Source organism: Anguilla rostrata, chromosome 9, assembly GCF_018555375.3.
Source record: "Anguilla rostrata isolate EN2019 chromosome 9, ASM1855537v3, whole genome shotgun sequence".
Taxonomy (NCBI): Eukaryota; Metazoa; Chordata; class Actinopteri; order Anguilliformes; family Anguillidae; genus Anguilla; species Anguilla rostrata.
Window position 1 is genome coordinate 36,071,467 of NC_057941.1, and position 16,590 is coordinate 36,088,056.

Genomic DNA, 16,590 nt, shown 5'->3' on the forward strand with positions numbered 1-16,590 from the left:
GGAAGGGAGACAAAGCAATCTGGGAAGATCGTAATCGACTTCCCACATTGCACATACTGTGTTCTGTGCGTAGCTGAACAAGGAAGATCGCAATCGACTTCCCACACTGCGCAGGCTCTGTGATTTCGTGTGTAGCTAAACAGGCTGGGTAAGAACTTTTTACTCTATATTTATGTTTTAAAACCTTCCATATTTTAAATTGATTGTGAATTTGAAGCTAATAACCTACCTGCCTGTTAAATAAATTCTTCTTATTTTTAACTTGCGTGGTCTTCATGACTCTAATCCATTTTATCTTCTTTTCAGCCGAAATTCCGATTAAATACTCAGGGGGACAATTATGACTAGGACCTACTGATCAGGGGTCTAGTACAGCGTTAGTACAAAGTTAGATAGGCAACCACGATCTGCCCGCTAACGGGATTGGTGTTGTATTGGTTCTGGTGTTTTGGCTTAAGAGGACCCATGGGCGTTATACCCCGGTTCTTGTCAAATTCGCCTTAAGGAGCCCGATAGATACACACTGTCCTGGGCTCATAACTATCTATTCACAAAGGAGGGCATGTATTATGGTGGTCAGCCTCTTACCCTCTGGAGGCTTCACCGAACTGAGATTTAACAATAGTGCTAAACCCGGGAGCATATATTGAGGAATGATGGCACAAGATAGAGTCGAGTGTAACCACTCCAAGATCCACATATAGTTAAAACCAAATTTTTAATTATAATTTCATTTGTAGTCAGATTATTACGAAAGTAAACCATAGTAACTGTTACGCTTACTTGCTGTGGTCATGGATATATTTGATGTGTTATTCCACGCATTTGTGAGTATTCTGATGCTCCCATTGGAATATTGACAGTCCGGCGACAAGTCAGATATATCTCTGATGACAACATAGCCCCGTTTACGAACGGAGATTAACAAGAATGTTACTGGTCCGTTTCAGGCCAGTTTTAAGCGGGGTATGAAGCAGCGCGTTCATATCTGACCCGCGGCGACGGAACCAGTGCATTCTTAAGTATAATTGTGCCCTGTTCTTACGAACAGAGGAAAATGAATAACATCTATGATTTTAACTCACACCAGTCAAGGGAAAAACACGCGGTGCCTTCCCCTCCAGCTACAAACCCTCATTGGTCTAGTTGTGAGGTGTTTACAACCATCTGGGCCAGGAGCGCAATCAGGAGTCAAGCAATGCGCTGCTTTCTCTAGATCCTCATATGAGATCTCTGCCTCACAGTCATTTCTGAAATCCTCAGTTATTTGAGGAATTAAGTCTTTGATTTTGTCAGAGAAGATTTCTGCTGTATCGGGTGAGAAATTGGAAGAATATAAATTACTATAAAAGTAATAGGTTTCATTGGCTATTCTCTTTGGGTCAGAGCATTCATTGTCATTGATGATCAACAAAAATAAGAAGAATTTCTCTCTCCTTCCTTGATCCATTTTGCTTTAGATCTAATGAAAGCTCCCTTTGCTTTCTTTGTGTAAATATCATCCAATTTGGTTTGTAGTGTGATTAAATTCCTTTTGTCAGCGTCAATAATTATGGGTTTATTGCAGCACAGACTTGTTTCTCTAGTCAATTTGGCCTCTTGTAGCTGGGTGGATTGTTTCAGTTCTTTACTGAAGGATATGGAAAAATTTTATTCTAAATTTCAAAAATTCCCATTTGGAGATATAAGAAGAAAGGCTGGCATCTTCAGAAACTTCAGTAATAATATCTTTACCCCCTGACAGTAGACCTCAGAATGTAACAGGCTGGCATTAAACTTCCAATAACCCTTATTTTACTTGTAAGCATTAGTAGGTTTCAAAGTTAAACTAATAAAACAGTGGTCTCATAAGGGAGCGGTAGATATAGAACAGTCAGCAAGAAATTCTTTTACACAGTCAGAAATTAACCAAAAATCAATCCTAGACCTACTAGAACCATCTGGCTTAGACCAAGAAATTTTTTAAAAATTAGGATGTACAATGCGCCATGGGTCAATCAGATTGTGACTACTACAAAAATCGACTAGATGAGGATTATATTGATGGTTATGAAACTTGGTGGGAGAGCGGTGCAACCACTCATTATATACCATATTGAAGTCACCTCCTAACACAATATTGTCAGTTGGGTATCTAAATTCCAAATCCTTAATAATATTATTGATTTCGAAAAGTAAGCTCTTATTCTGGTTTATATTACTGTATCCATAAATATTCCCCAGAATAACAAAAGAGTGCTCAGTTGACAAAACACATAGGATCCAGTGTCCGTCCTTACTTTTTTTGGAAGTAATTACTTTCCCAGGGAAGGTGTTCAATAGAATTGCAGTACCTGCAGAGCGATTGGTTCCATGACAAAATAAAATCTTATCACCCCATTGGTTGGTCCAGAACTTTTCATAAGTTTCATTAGAATGAGTCTCTTGTAGCAAAACACAATGCGGTTTCTTGCTTTTGTAGAAAATATAAATTGCCTTTCGTTTAATACTGTCTCTAAGGCCCCTTGCATTAAGTGAAATAAAACAGAAATATGATTTAATAGAGAACATTAAAGAACAACTTACACCTTAAAAATAATAACTCGAGGTTTGTTTGTAGGAAAAAGACTGCTTTAGAATATGAATATAAGGCAATGTCCCTTTGTAGGCAATCAACTGAAATGTACTTCTTAGAAATTAAAAAAAGTTCAAAGTATTAGGTCAATAAAGTGACTTGAGTTGAACTTAGATGAACAGGAAATTAGGGGACCACAATTCTTTTTCCATTTATGTAGCCAGTCGGCCCTTTGAAATACGCTTGCTGACCTGCTTCTCTGGCTTGCTTGATCTGTGGCCATTACTGTTGCTCTCGCCTCCCTGTCATGCATTTCTGTTTTTTCCTCATACTTCGGTTGCAATAGCACTGAATGTCTGAGTTCAGCCGGCATGCCGACCACTAGGGACTTTAAGAGCTGAATAAAAGCTGTGAATGTGCATTTTAACCACATGTGAATTGCTTGATTACAAAACTAAAAATGTGGAGTAGAGCCAAAAAAAAAAAAAATGCCTTTGTCCCAAACATTATGGAGCTCACTGTATATAATACAGTGTTACAAATGGTAATGGTAAATGGACTGCATTCATATAGCGCTTTTATCCAAAGCGCTTTACAATTTATGCCTCTCATTCACCCATTTACACACACACTCACACACCAACGGTGAAAGGCTGCCATGCAAGGTAGCAATCAGCTCGTTGGGAGCAATTCGTGGTAAGGTGTCTTGCTCAGGTACACTTCGACACACCCAGGGTGGGGGATTGAACCGGCAACCCTCCGACTGCCAGACAACCGATCTTACCTCCTGAGCTATGTCGCCCTCGCAAGAATGACGCATAGCTCACTCTGGTGCAACACATATAATTTCTGTTGGAAATATGAAAAATACAGTTTCGGTCGGAAGCGCTCTTTGTCGCGTGCATACTTGAACTCACTCATCATGTACTGACGACTTCTACTCTACTGGCATTAGCTACTGATGCCCTAGTATAATGCATAGAGCGCCATCTGCTGACAATGCTGTGCTTAGCAGGAATAAAATAACCACACATCCCAGTAAAAGACCTAATAACAGAATAATACAGGTAAGTGACAAAGTAATTATATTATGTTTTTGAGATGTTAGCTTTCACTGAATTCAAAAATTAGGGGGGGGGGGGGGGGGCTAATACCCAGTGCCACAACAGCATATACTTAAAACCACCCCTACCCATGCAATTGGATTGCTAGCCCTTTTACTTATCAAACAGATTCCACCCCCTCCTCCAACACACACACGTGCATGTGGATGTACACAGATTACCTCCCTTTAATGTGAACCTGTGCCCCTTTCATCAATTCAGCCCTCACATATAAATATACACATGCTCATGTGTAAATACACATGTGCAAACCCACTGAACTTCACAAACTTCAGATATGGCAGATTGTGTTATGGCATTACATATTTAATAAAAAGCGAGATAGACTGAAATCCTAGATAACTGGGCAACAGCATATGCCGGGAGCCTTGGGAAGCCATTGAGCTAGCCAGTGAAACGTGAGTATTCAACTGCAGCAGCTATATATAAATCTATAAGGTAATCTTTCTTATTTTTAGAAAATGGGTTAGGAATTACAGTTTTTTATTACACTGAATATTCATGAAGGGTGCTAATGCATCTCAATGTCCCTGCAATCAATGTAGACTGGTCTGCATGATGTTTTGGAAAATGAACACCTCGGTAGGGACCAGTAAGATATCAAATTAAAAACTGAGATATTAGTGGGAGTCTTCCCTTTAAATGGCTTTCACTGATTTGAGCAATGCAGTTATTTTTTAAATAAGAAAAATATAAACATAGACATACAGACGTTAAAGCTGACATTGTTTTACTGATTATGAAAAGGATTCATAAAATATTTCTGAATTTTTAATGTGGTGATTAAGGTCCATAGAGTCGACCATTTTCTCTGTTCCCAAAAACCTCCAGCTCACCAAAGAATCTAATTATCACGAGCCCTTGGAAAGGACTACAGTATGCTTGCCATACGTCCGTTTTTGCGTTTCTCAGATTTTTCATTGAATGACCTTTAAGGAGTAGGAAGTTAAGAGTGGTAAAGAAAACTGCTGTACCAACTGGTAGGGTGATGAGTGCTGGGTACACTCCATGGATGACACTTAAAAAATAATGTGTAAAAAATGAAAATGTGAAGCGGAGAGGGAAGAAAAACAGATAAGATTTAAGGGAGAGTCACTAGTCAAACCTCTGAGAAATGAGAAGGAGGGGCTGGGAGGGGGAGGATTCAATCACACAAAAGATAAGAGAACTTCTCTGCTGTAGGAAACCTTTAATTTGACTGGCAATCTCTTCATTTAATTGTCTTTGTCTTTTTAATAGATGCTGTAGATGTGCTGGGCTGGGGCGATCTACTTCAGCAAGATTAGATTTAGAGAAAACAAATGACCTGTGAGCTCTCTCAAAGATATCTGGTCTGAGTTGCTTCATATTCTTTCTTTGAAAGAAATCCTATGATAATTTCAAGTGAAGCACAACATATAATTTATGGATGACATCCAAAATATAGTGTTCTGAATAATGTTGACTTTTATCAACAAACCACAGATTGGACATAACTGTTCATTTAATTTAAATGAAATGTGAGGATTCCATTACAATATACTGTATAATGGAAATGTTTAATTGTATTGCACATTGCATAAAAGTAAAACCCACTTCCATTAAAAATGTATTGGTCTGCACATATCCATACCATACATGCAGTCATGAAATCTAAAAACAATGACAAAAGCAGGAGCTACAGTGTGTACATTTGTGACAGAAAAAAAAACAAAAAAGTATACGTATTTTGGTGCCATCCAAATTAACACTTGATTTTGAGTCAAAGATGATGGTAAGGACAACAGATTAGAAAACATGTAAATAAATGAGTATGGTTTTTTAAAGCCACTATGTTTTAGGACTATTGTGGTTTCTTGGTTTGAGCTACATTTGTTAAACTACTCAAGCTGTCTGCGAATTAGGCATGAGTTTTTTTTTGAGGTATAAAATTTGTATTGCTTTTTATTTATTTATAGTTACTTTTATTTTTATTTTCTTAGAACTATTCATTTTTTCAGTATTTACTGTGATAAACAATAACACCTTCTGTGACAATAGTCATGAGTAGTCATTCCTAATGTCAACTGACATTTAAAAAAAAGTCTGTCAATGAAATGCACACGTCATTTTTGCAAAAATTTTGCAAAAAAGACAAGATGGCTAATATAAGGATGGATATATCCACAAAACAAACTAGCGATCTTGCAGAAATTGACCCTGTCTCACCTCCAAAGAGCTCTCTTGGTTCCTTTAACTCTCAGGGGTCTAAGGGTAAAATGAGGCAAACTGGTGATTCTGCGATGCTCTGGCATTTGTGTAAATTTCATCAACTTCATATACAGTGATTCCAAAGTTTTTCATATCTTTATTTTCAGCACAAACTCAGCTACAAGAATATGGCAGTAGTAAGTAGGTCATAATCATGTGTGGATTGTAAACTGCTCTAAAATCACACAAATTGTAAACAGTAGTTTTGAACATGCACAGGAATGTTGTAATAAAACACACTAAACAATTGTGAATAAGAATTTTGGTCACTGAAATGTGTTCATCAAGGTCTTGGGTATCAAAAGATGACAAAATATTTTTGCAAATCCAATGAGAAATATAAAATAAATTGCTAAAAGTAAGTGTTGTGACTATTATTTTTGAAAATGGGAGGGCTAATGGCCTTTCTGTAATGAATATTTATTGACATTTTATCCTTGTTTACAGTAGGCGCTCTCGCACATCAAACGCATCGCCCCTCCCCTGCCATCGATAGCAATTAGCATGTCATTATCTTGTGAATGTGGTCTGGGCGTACTTACTGCCGAGCGAACATCACATATTAATGAGAAAGACTTAGCACATGGCAATGGTCAGTTTGATCTCATTTTAAATAGCTTAAAACAATTCATATATTTTGTCAATGGGTACATTGGAATGCCACGATTCTAAGGTTTATGTCAATGTCTTTGTTGTGTCCGTATGATAAAAGCTCGCGAAGTTATTCATCCAAATAGCAACGAAATCTTGTCGAGCTCCGCCGGCGGAGCTCTCGACCCCAGAGAGTTAACCACACTAATGAAAATCTTTTAAACAAAGTAATAAACAGTCTCAAACCATCTACCTGTGCCCTTGATCCAATCCCCACAAGTCTCTTCAAAAAAGTCTATACTTGCTTTTCCGGTGAATTATTAAACATTATCAACCACTCCCTGCAAACTGGCATTTTTCCATCTACTTCTAAGATCACCATAGTTAAGCCTCTTCTTAAAAGGAGCACTCTTGACTCATCCATGCTAAATAATTTCAGGCCTATTTCAAATCTCATGTTTCTGAGCAAAATCCTTGAAAAACTTGTTTTCTGGCAAGTATCAGAATACTTAAATACAAATTCCATTTTTGAAAAATTCCAATCAGGTTTCAGTGCGAAGCATAGCACTGAGACAGCTCTGGTTAAAGTTGTTAATGACATCAGAGTAAACATGGATAAGGGTAATCTTTCTGTCCTGATGCTTCTGGACCTTACCGCTGACATGGTGGATCATGAGATACTTATTTCTAGGCTGGAAAAATGGGTTGGTCTCTCAGGCACAGCTCTCAATTGGTTTAGAACCTACCTGCTCGGTCATGAATATTACGTCTCGGTTGATGAATTCTCCTCAGTGGGAGTCAGCACTACTTGTGGGGTGCCCCAGGGTTCAATCTTAGGACCCATCCTTTTTAGTTTATACATGCTCCAATTAGGAACTATTATCCGCAAACACAACATCAATTTTCACTGTTATGCAGATGACACCCAAATATATATATATCAGTCATTCCTAACAACCTCAAACCAATTGATAATCTCTTGAAGTGTCTCTTTGATATAAACTTGTGGATGACTCAAAACTTTCTGCAACTGAACTAAGATAAAACAGAAGTCATGGTCATTGGTGATAAGGATAAGAGGGAATTGGTTGTCACTCATCTTGAAAGGAGAGGTCTCAATGTCACCTCTCAGGCTACAAACTTGGGTATCCTATTTGACAGCAATTTGGACCATTAGAAATGTGACCAGAACAGCCTGAAGAACATTGCCAAAGTTAAGCCCTTCCTTTCCCAAGAAGATGCAGAAAAGTTAACACACGCATTTATAACTAGTCGTCTTGATTATTGTAATGCCTTACTCACTGGCCTTCCCAGAAAAGTTATTAATAAACTGAGACTGGTTCAAAATGCCACAGCCAGGGTACTTACGAACACTAAAAAATTTGAACATATTACCCGTTTTTAAAATCATTACACTGGCTGCCGGTTGATTTTAGAATCGATTTTAATGTGCTCTTATTGGTTTTTAAAGCTATGCATGGACTCGCCCCCGACTACATAAATGACCTATTAGTAAAATATATCCCTGTCAGAACCCTTAGGTCCTCAGATTCACTCCAATTGTCCATTCCACGGTCTAAAACTAAAACCTATGGAGAGGCTGCATTTAGTTCATATGCCCCCAGACTGTGGAATAAGCTTCCTTTGACTATTAGGAAATTTGATTCTGTGGATATTTTTAAGAAAAACCTGAAGACTTACCTCTACAAAAGGGCATTCTCTTAGGAACTGAGAAAAATGTAATTTTGAAATTCTCTTGTTATTTATTTATATATTTATTGTTATGATATTTATTGATATTTATATTTTATGTTATTATAATTTTATTGCTATTTTACATATTTGTGTATTTTATTGTCCTTTTGTGTGTTTTACTGTCAATTTCATCGAATCATTCATCTTTCTGTAAAGCACATTGATTGGCACATTGTGTTCGTGATGCGCTATATAAATAAAGTTTATTATTATTATTATTATTATTTAAAAAGGGAGAGTAGCCGGAAATCAGTTAACCAACATCATTAAACTCACCAAACAGTGATTGTACAGTGAAATCATATCTTTGAGCAACTTTTAAAAGTGCGATCATCTAACCATTTAAATAGTTTAGTGACACCGAAAATGGATTGTCGAGCGCTAGGTAATTTTCCGGACATCTTGCTCCATTCACCCACATCAGCACTACCAAATCTTAACAACCGAACATTGGTAAAGTATGAGTTACTTTCATACTATAACTTTAAAATTTCCCCTTTTTTATGTATATCTTGTTTTCATTACTCTCACACTTTAGTCCCATCATCTCCTGTAGAAAGCACCAGCTGATTTGGAATGGCATTGTGGGATAAATATTTCAGTATTAATAAGCATTTCAGAAGGAATGGGCCTCTGTGTGGAACTATGATTAAAATCTATTAAAGACATGAGCATGGGGAACTGCAATTTAAGGCTTTAGGCACCTCTTCACTTTATCATTTAATTACATCTGGTTTAATGTTTGCTTTGTCTTCCTAATCTTCTGTAGTGTTCACAGCTTCATTATCATTACTCTGCCACTAGAGAGAGAGGTGACAGCGACTATATGGTGAAGAAGACGACCATTTCCCCATTTCCCCATTTTAGGAATGTGATTGGGCACACAGAAGAACACATCTGAAATGCATACAGCCAATATCTGATCTGCAAATTCACCAGCTGGAATGCACAGTTATCAGAGCTGGTGCTGCTGGCTCTGGAAAGCTGAAACACCAGAGGAACCAGAGGAGTTGCTGTGAAGCAGCTGAAACCCTCCATCACTGGGCAATGCAATGGCTAAGTGCAGATACTGGCATGTTGGTCTCCCAGGGCTCCAGGGTTCAATCCAGACCATAGGGTGCATCACTGTACTAAAAACAAGTGCTTTATCAAAATATATCACTGTAGCTTTTGGCTAAACTTAAATTGACATGTTGTTATATCAGTAAAAAGCAGGCACAATGTATCCATAAATATCATAATAATCCATGGAGCTTTCATTAATTATTTTGGAGAGTTTTGACAATAACATTAATTATATTCTAATTAAGTTGGTATAGTCCTGTGTATCTTATATAAATAATATTAATTCATATTAATTAATTATAATCAACATTAGACCAGGGTAAGGAAGATTACATATGAGATCTATCCATGTTGAATTAACATTAACTGACAAAGAAAATAAAGGCATTGATTCAGATTGTTCTTGCGCAATTTTAAAGCAAAGTTTCAGTCAAAAGTTTTCTTTCAACAAAGGCTGAGAAAACACCAAATGCATGGTGTTTATTTTTAAAATACATTTTTGAAAGCTTAACATTTAAGTGAGGATTGATTCAATACAGAACCGAAAATATAATGATAAAAAGTTTGAACAAATAGGGAGATGTGAAATTATTTCATCTTGTAATCTCTATAGAGTTGGGAAAAGACTTACCTGCTGTTTAATCTATAGCTGTGCATAACAATTCAAACAATGTGCAGTTCTGTAGTAGAAAGATTTGCAGATTATTCATATTTTGAGTAAGGGTGGTTATGACATATTGACTCCTCTCATGCAAGGTCTGCCTGATGCCACACCCATTTTGCCCGGAGAACCTCTGCTCTGCTTCCTCTGTGGGTGTTAGGGGTGGAGGGAGATGGCACTATTTGTATTTGTATCTGCATTTGTTCAACCAAAAAATTAATTGTATTTTTATTTGTATTCAGATAAAACCGGAAATGGGCATGACTAAACTGGAAGTGTGTGGTTTTTAACCCAAAGCTGTATAAAATGCCAAAAATTCCTGATTTTTACCATTATAATCACTGGCACTGCTATTGTTGAGATATTAAAGCATTAAAGTCATTATTTTACCACGACATCAATTATAATGCAGTTTAACGTTTGCTTTGCTTTAAAATGTGCTTATATAGCCATAACAGGCTGTAACTAGTTCTGCAGTCCTTCTCCCCACAAATCACACAATCCGTATTTATTGGACACACACAGACTTTATTGTGCGCTCGTTAACAACACAGATATGCACACAAAACAAACACATGGTAAGGAAGGGGATTAAATGGCACGTCGCTCCCGCGTGCGTCTCTCATTTCAGCGCCCCGGTCTCAATGCAGGCAGAGCATAAACAATTAGCAATTAATCGTAATCACAAACAGCTGTGGTTGTAGGCCAGCTAAACCACTCCCTCTCTGCCTGCACCGTAACCACACCACCCCTCCACACAGGCTGTTATGACACTTAGGTAAACAAACAGTCAAATCAAGTTTCAAACAGAGGCAAATGTTTTTATAAATCAAAACATGTTAGCTACTGTATGCCATGAAATTCTTATGAAATAAAAACTACAGAATGTAAGGTCAACGTTTTGTTGTTTTTGGTTTGTTAATATCCCCCCACCCCCCATTGTTGTAGCCACACTTTACCTTTAAGTTTGATTTACACTTGGATAAATTAAAGTTGTGACCAGGTTTCCAAGTAGTAAAGGTCTTGAACTCTAGGGTGCTCGATTACACCACCTGGGGAATTCCACCCCAAGAAATCATTTTAAATAGACCCCAATCTTGTGCTGAGACAAGAGGGTTCCCACACAATAAATAAGTTCCCATGCTTGTAAATAAGGACAGAGACGTAGTATTTCAGTTTGGATGGGAAATTTTATTATTTATGTATATATATATAGGATTGCAAACAAAGGAGTAAATGTATAAAAATGGTTTACTCATACAAAAGTTGAAAGTATTAACAACATCACGGGCCGCAGCACGAGATGGGCTACTGACTGCCACCAGACAATAGTGGGGGGGGGGGGGGGGAGAAGCAGGCTGACTGCCGGGGAGGTTACCTTCACTGGAGGGGAGATTCACCATGCGTGCTCGTGATCCAGGTGCCTGCTTACACACACACACTTACTGCAAAAGGTGACCACAGTAAATTATGAAGTGCACTTTACCACTACAAAAGTACCACCGCATGAAGTGAGGGAAGGGGACCCGAGTCCGGCAACCAACCCCTTTTGACCAGCTGCAATACTGTGGAGTCTATGGAGGAGGGGGGAGAGGAAGAAATAATTAGAACACAGTAACTGAATAAACAACGAAGGGGGGAAATACTGGGGCAGCCAGTACCACACCAATTGCCCATCCAATAATAAAAGCAAAAGAAAAAGGCCACTGGGCCAAATAAACCCTGAGGCCTAACACTTCACCATACAGCGCCGTGAAGGAGCCCCCCCTTGATTCACTACCTGGACTGATGAGAGCTGTTGGTAACAGAACAGAGTTTCACTCAATCGAGTTCTCATAGCCTCTATCTAATGTTACAGGGACAGAGAGGGGGGGGGGGGGTTACGCACAGCTAGCTGTATCTGGATCTCCGGCACACACACCAACAAACTTTGAGCCACTGCGCTGCAAAACGTTTAATAAATAAGTTCTGTGCGTCAGCCATTATGTTTCTTCAAATCGATTCATATCATTGTGTATAGATAAAGATAAAAATGCCCATTCTGTTTGCAACATAGGACTTTGATTTAACTAACTAGTCGTTTCATTTACTACACATTATTGAAAAGTGATCACTGTATTCTGTAGTTGCCCCCACCGAGGCAGCGCACAGCAGGCAGCGGGCTGAGAGCTGACCATTCCCGGCTATCATTCAGGGAAACTCTCACATCGAGGAGGAGAAGACGTCAGGTGAGGGAACTAGCGAGACAAAAGCCTGGTGTGGCAGCTGTATTTCTTTCAAACCCCTGCAACCTATACATCAAAATGAAGCTTAGAACCTGTAGTTTCAGCTGTATTTGTTAATTTCCTCCAGTTAAAAAAATACAGCCGAAATATTCTACAAAACGTTTTACCTTGTATTTCAGTCAATATTCATCTGTTTAAGGTGTAACATGCTGTATGTATCAGCCATAGGTCTTGGCTATCAAATGAACACGAAATCCAGTCCAGATTTTCATGGTAGGCTAACAGTTGCCACCAAGGGAAAATATGAGGACATAAGATGGTTTACAGTCTATCCAAACTTAGTTCAGTAGGGGAAAAAATTAAATAAAACAGGCAAAAAAAAGTTAATGTATTACTGTTATGTAATTACTGTTGTAAAGTGGTCATTCACATTTCCCTAGCGAACTGTTAACACATTAAGAAACGCGAACCCAGCATCATTGGAATTTAAGATTATTCCCTTCAACTGTTTCCAATGCCAAACAGAATCTTTGCATTTATATATTTTTCAGCTTCCGATTGTTCAATGTCCCCCCAGTTGGGGGGGGGGTTTAACTTGACTTCCGGTATAAACCACGCCCACTTCCTGTCTTCTATCCGAATACAGATACAGATAATGACATCTCTGCACACCCCTAGTAGGTACATCAATAACGCAAAGCTTATACTAGGCAAAGCAGCAATGACAAATCTTCCTAAGGAGTAAAAACACAATGGGCCTCATTCACCAGTTTTTTCTTAAATTTGTTCTTGAGAAAATTCCTAAGAAAAGTATATGTCAGATTCACGACATGTTCTTAAACTGCAGAATTGTTGCACATGTGTTCTTAAAATGATGAATCCCATTGTCTTCGTAAGTGTAAAGCGCGTGCCAGTTGTTCCTAATTAGCATAGGTAAACGCCCCACCAATCTCCATAAAAGGGCATGAGACTGCAGAGCCGCATGCACAAACAGAAATCGAAAAGAAAAGTTGAGAGCGAACAAAGTCAATAATGCCCAAAAGAAAATGTAAAGACGGTGGAGCACCAGACTCCAAACGTAAGAAAAACTTCAGTAGTTCTAGTTTTGCTGCGGGAAGTGAACAGCAAACAACCTGTCATATTTAGTAGTGTCAGTAGTGGACATAAAATAACACAAAAAAAGATGCATTGGATGATATTACTCGTTCAGTGAGCGTTGTATCTGGAGAAGGGCGCACAACTGATGAAGTAAAAAAATGGTTTGATGTCAAATCTGAGGCAAAAAAATAAAATAAAAAAATACTGGTGGGAGTGGGCGCAAGGAGTTGCGTGTTATGCATTCAAACGACAAAGCGCTTCTCGTCACATTAATACCGCTAATTAAATCAACCGGCAGTAAACTGCATCGGAGTAAACCTGCTGCACAGAACACTGCATAAAAAATTTATTGCCAGTCATTTTGGTGTCACCCCCTAGTGACGTTCTCTTCTTCAACATGTCCATGTGTTTAAAAAGTGTTACTTAAGTGCTTAGTTTGTATTCAAAATTTAAACATTTGCTTTTGCAGTATAGATTAAACATTGCATAATTGAAACCCCCAAAAATAAAAGGTCACTACAATGGTTTGATTTTTATCATTTACTCCCGCTGAGGCAACCACCCTCTGAGGCGGAACCTGGCACCTTAATGCTTTGTAAAATAATGAAAATAATTATTTAAAAAATATTATAAATGATAAAAGTATTATTGTAATTTAAATCCTATAATATTATACAACTGTAGAATTGAAGAAAACGCAATAACCAATTATTTTGCACAAACATATCTGTTCTTACTTACCTAAGAACAAATCCCAAATAAGAAAACATCGGTGAATGTCAGAATCTTCGTGAAAGCTACGTAAGTGGGTTTTAAGAAGAAAATTCTTCTTAAGAACGGTTGGTGAATAAGGCCCAATATTACTTGTGGTTACACATACACCTTTAACAGTAATGCAAACAGTGATGAAACACACAAATACTGCTCTAAATCGCTTTGTATACATGTATACGCACACATAAAGGAGGCGGCAACCGTAGTGTCGTTTTACCTCTATGTGCATTCCAAATAACGCGAGCGGTGACATGCCTACTCAGCTTGGCGTCACACAGCGCAGACCTAGATTAGAACATGGCTGTTAAGTGATTGAGCCAAATAGGGAACACATACCTTTCAGCATAGGTCGCACCGCGGGCAGGAAAGCAACAAAGAAATAAGGAAGACAGATTTAAAATGCCATGTCTGACGGAGCCCATATATGTACACAAATTGGAACATCAAGCTAATTACTCGTTAGCCACTCAATATAGCGAACGTGAACTTATCGTTCACTGACTATCGTTCGCAGACTATCAGTTCAGTGATTCGTTCACTGAACGTACTAGGGATGTGTCAGTACACTGAACTGACGTACGCCCAAATCGTTCGACACAACACTAGCTCATTCCTCTTGCTGTAGCGACTGCAAGGAGCGAGGCGTCTCTGGGGAGGACAGAGGGTACGGTATGGAATAATGGATAATAAATGGATAATAATCGAACATCACTGTCAAGTGTGCTGTTTATTTGCAATGAAATAACACTTTTATAAATAATGCTTTTTTAAAAACATGCCTCAAAGTAGACTAGCCAAGGCTACTATTGTATCGACTACATTTTATGAGAAAAAGATCTATCTACTTAGCCAACGTATATCAGCACTTTCTCTTTCAAGCAGCCGTCAGAACAAGTCACGGTAAAGAAATCAGCATGTAGGGCTAAAACAACCCATTTTGGGAAAATAAAATAAAATGGCCATATCAAACACAATCTTTCAAACTAAATTGTTTAGAATAAAATCGAAATGAAAACATTTTATTTAAAATAGGGAAAGAAAGTGTTTGGTTCTTTGGCTATTTAATATTCTGTGGGAAAATGCTCTGTCTATAAATGTTCTGTCCCCGCCTGACCCCCCCCCCCCCCCAGTTGAATTAACTGTCAAATCACAATGGGAGGATCCAGTGGGAGGGTGACTTGGGTAAACCCCTGCTGTCTTGTGGATACTGGCTGTGGAATTTTTAAGAGTTCAATTTATTCCGCCGTACTTTTGTAAGTAGAAAAATAAATGCAGGCACGTCTTCGTTTCAAAATAGGTAGTTTAATGTAGCAAAGGAACTAGTGGGTCTGTTACCCAAGTACAGATAAACAAAGAATCAACAAATGACAGAGACAGTGAATACTTATACCCTGTTCCTTCAAGGAAACAAAGGGCCAAATGGTTATCAAAAGTACTCCTTTTAGTCCCAGGAACTACTTTTCAAGGAACTAAAAGGTTCCTTCAGCCCATTGTTGTCTGCGTTTCCACCGCGGAAGTCCCGCGAAGATTAGGCAAATTAGCCCACTGACGTATGAAAAAGCGACGTTGTCGTCGGTCCATCTGTCCTATGATTTCTTCTGTAACCCCATACTACCACTGAAGTAGCCTACATTATTTTCTAATAACCGGGACAGCCCGGAGGGGTTTATTCCACTTATATACAACGGGTTACCAACAATGACTATATATGGTTACTTTTGTATTTATTGATTTTTATCGATTTAATCACCTGGAATTGAAATATTCTTCTGCAGCCGTTTGGGCATATTTTACCGTTGTCAAGCAAAACTGTCATTGGTAGTTGAACTTGGACCGTTGTTATGCAACAAATAGGATATAACAGGCCAATAGTCAGATTGCTACTGTAATATATCCTCTCAAACACATTCATTAGGCTATGTTTTATGCGAACATTCACTTTCATGTCTTGATATCCGAAGCGACAGAATGCATTCACATTTCCAATATAACTGGCAACAACAGCAGAAAACATGCACACGTTGTAAACAATTTGCTGTTTGATTACTTTCTCATCGTCAATTCCATATAGGCTAATCGCAAAATGACAAGAATAGAACGAAAACTCGGACTTGCGTGAAAATTTAAATTAGCAGTGGTACAGCCACCGTTTGCTTTCCTTCGAAGTTACTGCTAGCCGAGCAGCGAAGTGTGCCCTCCAGATGCGAACCATGCACCATAAATTAGTCCATAGTCTTCCTGGTCTTTTTGTGGAATTGAAGAATGGCAGAGTAAAATAACGACAATCTGAAAAAGCTAAAGGGACGATTAGTAGAATTAACCTGTTATTTTACCCTGACAAAAAGTGCGGAAGGTGATTTCCAGTTTGATTTTACTGTATCACCAATGTGAATTACGCAGAACTACCGCATACCTCACATAACTGTATCAAACGTTTTGAGTCAATTACAACGGGCTAACAAAGAAAATCCGGAAGAAAATATTCAGCAACCGAATTAATCCGTTTGAATGTTT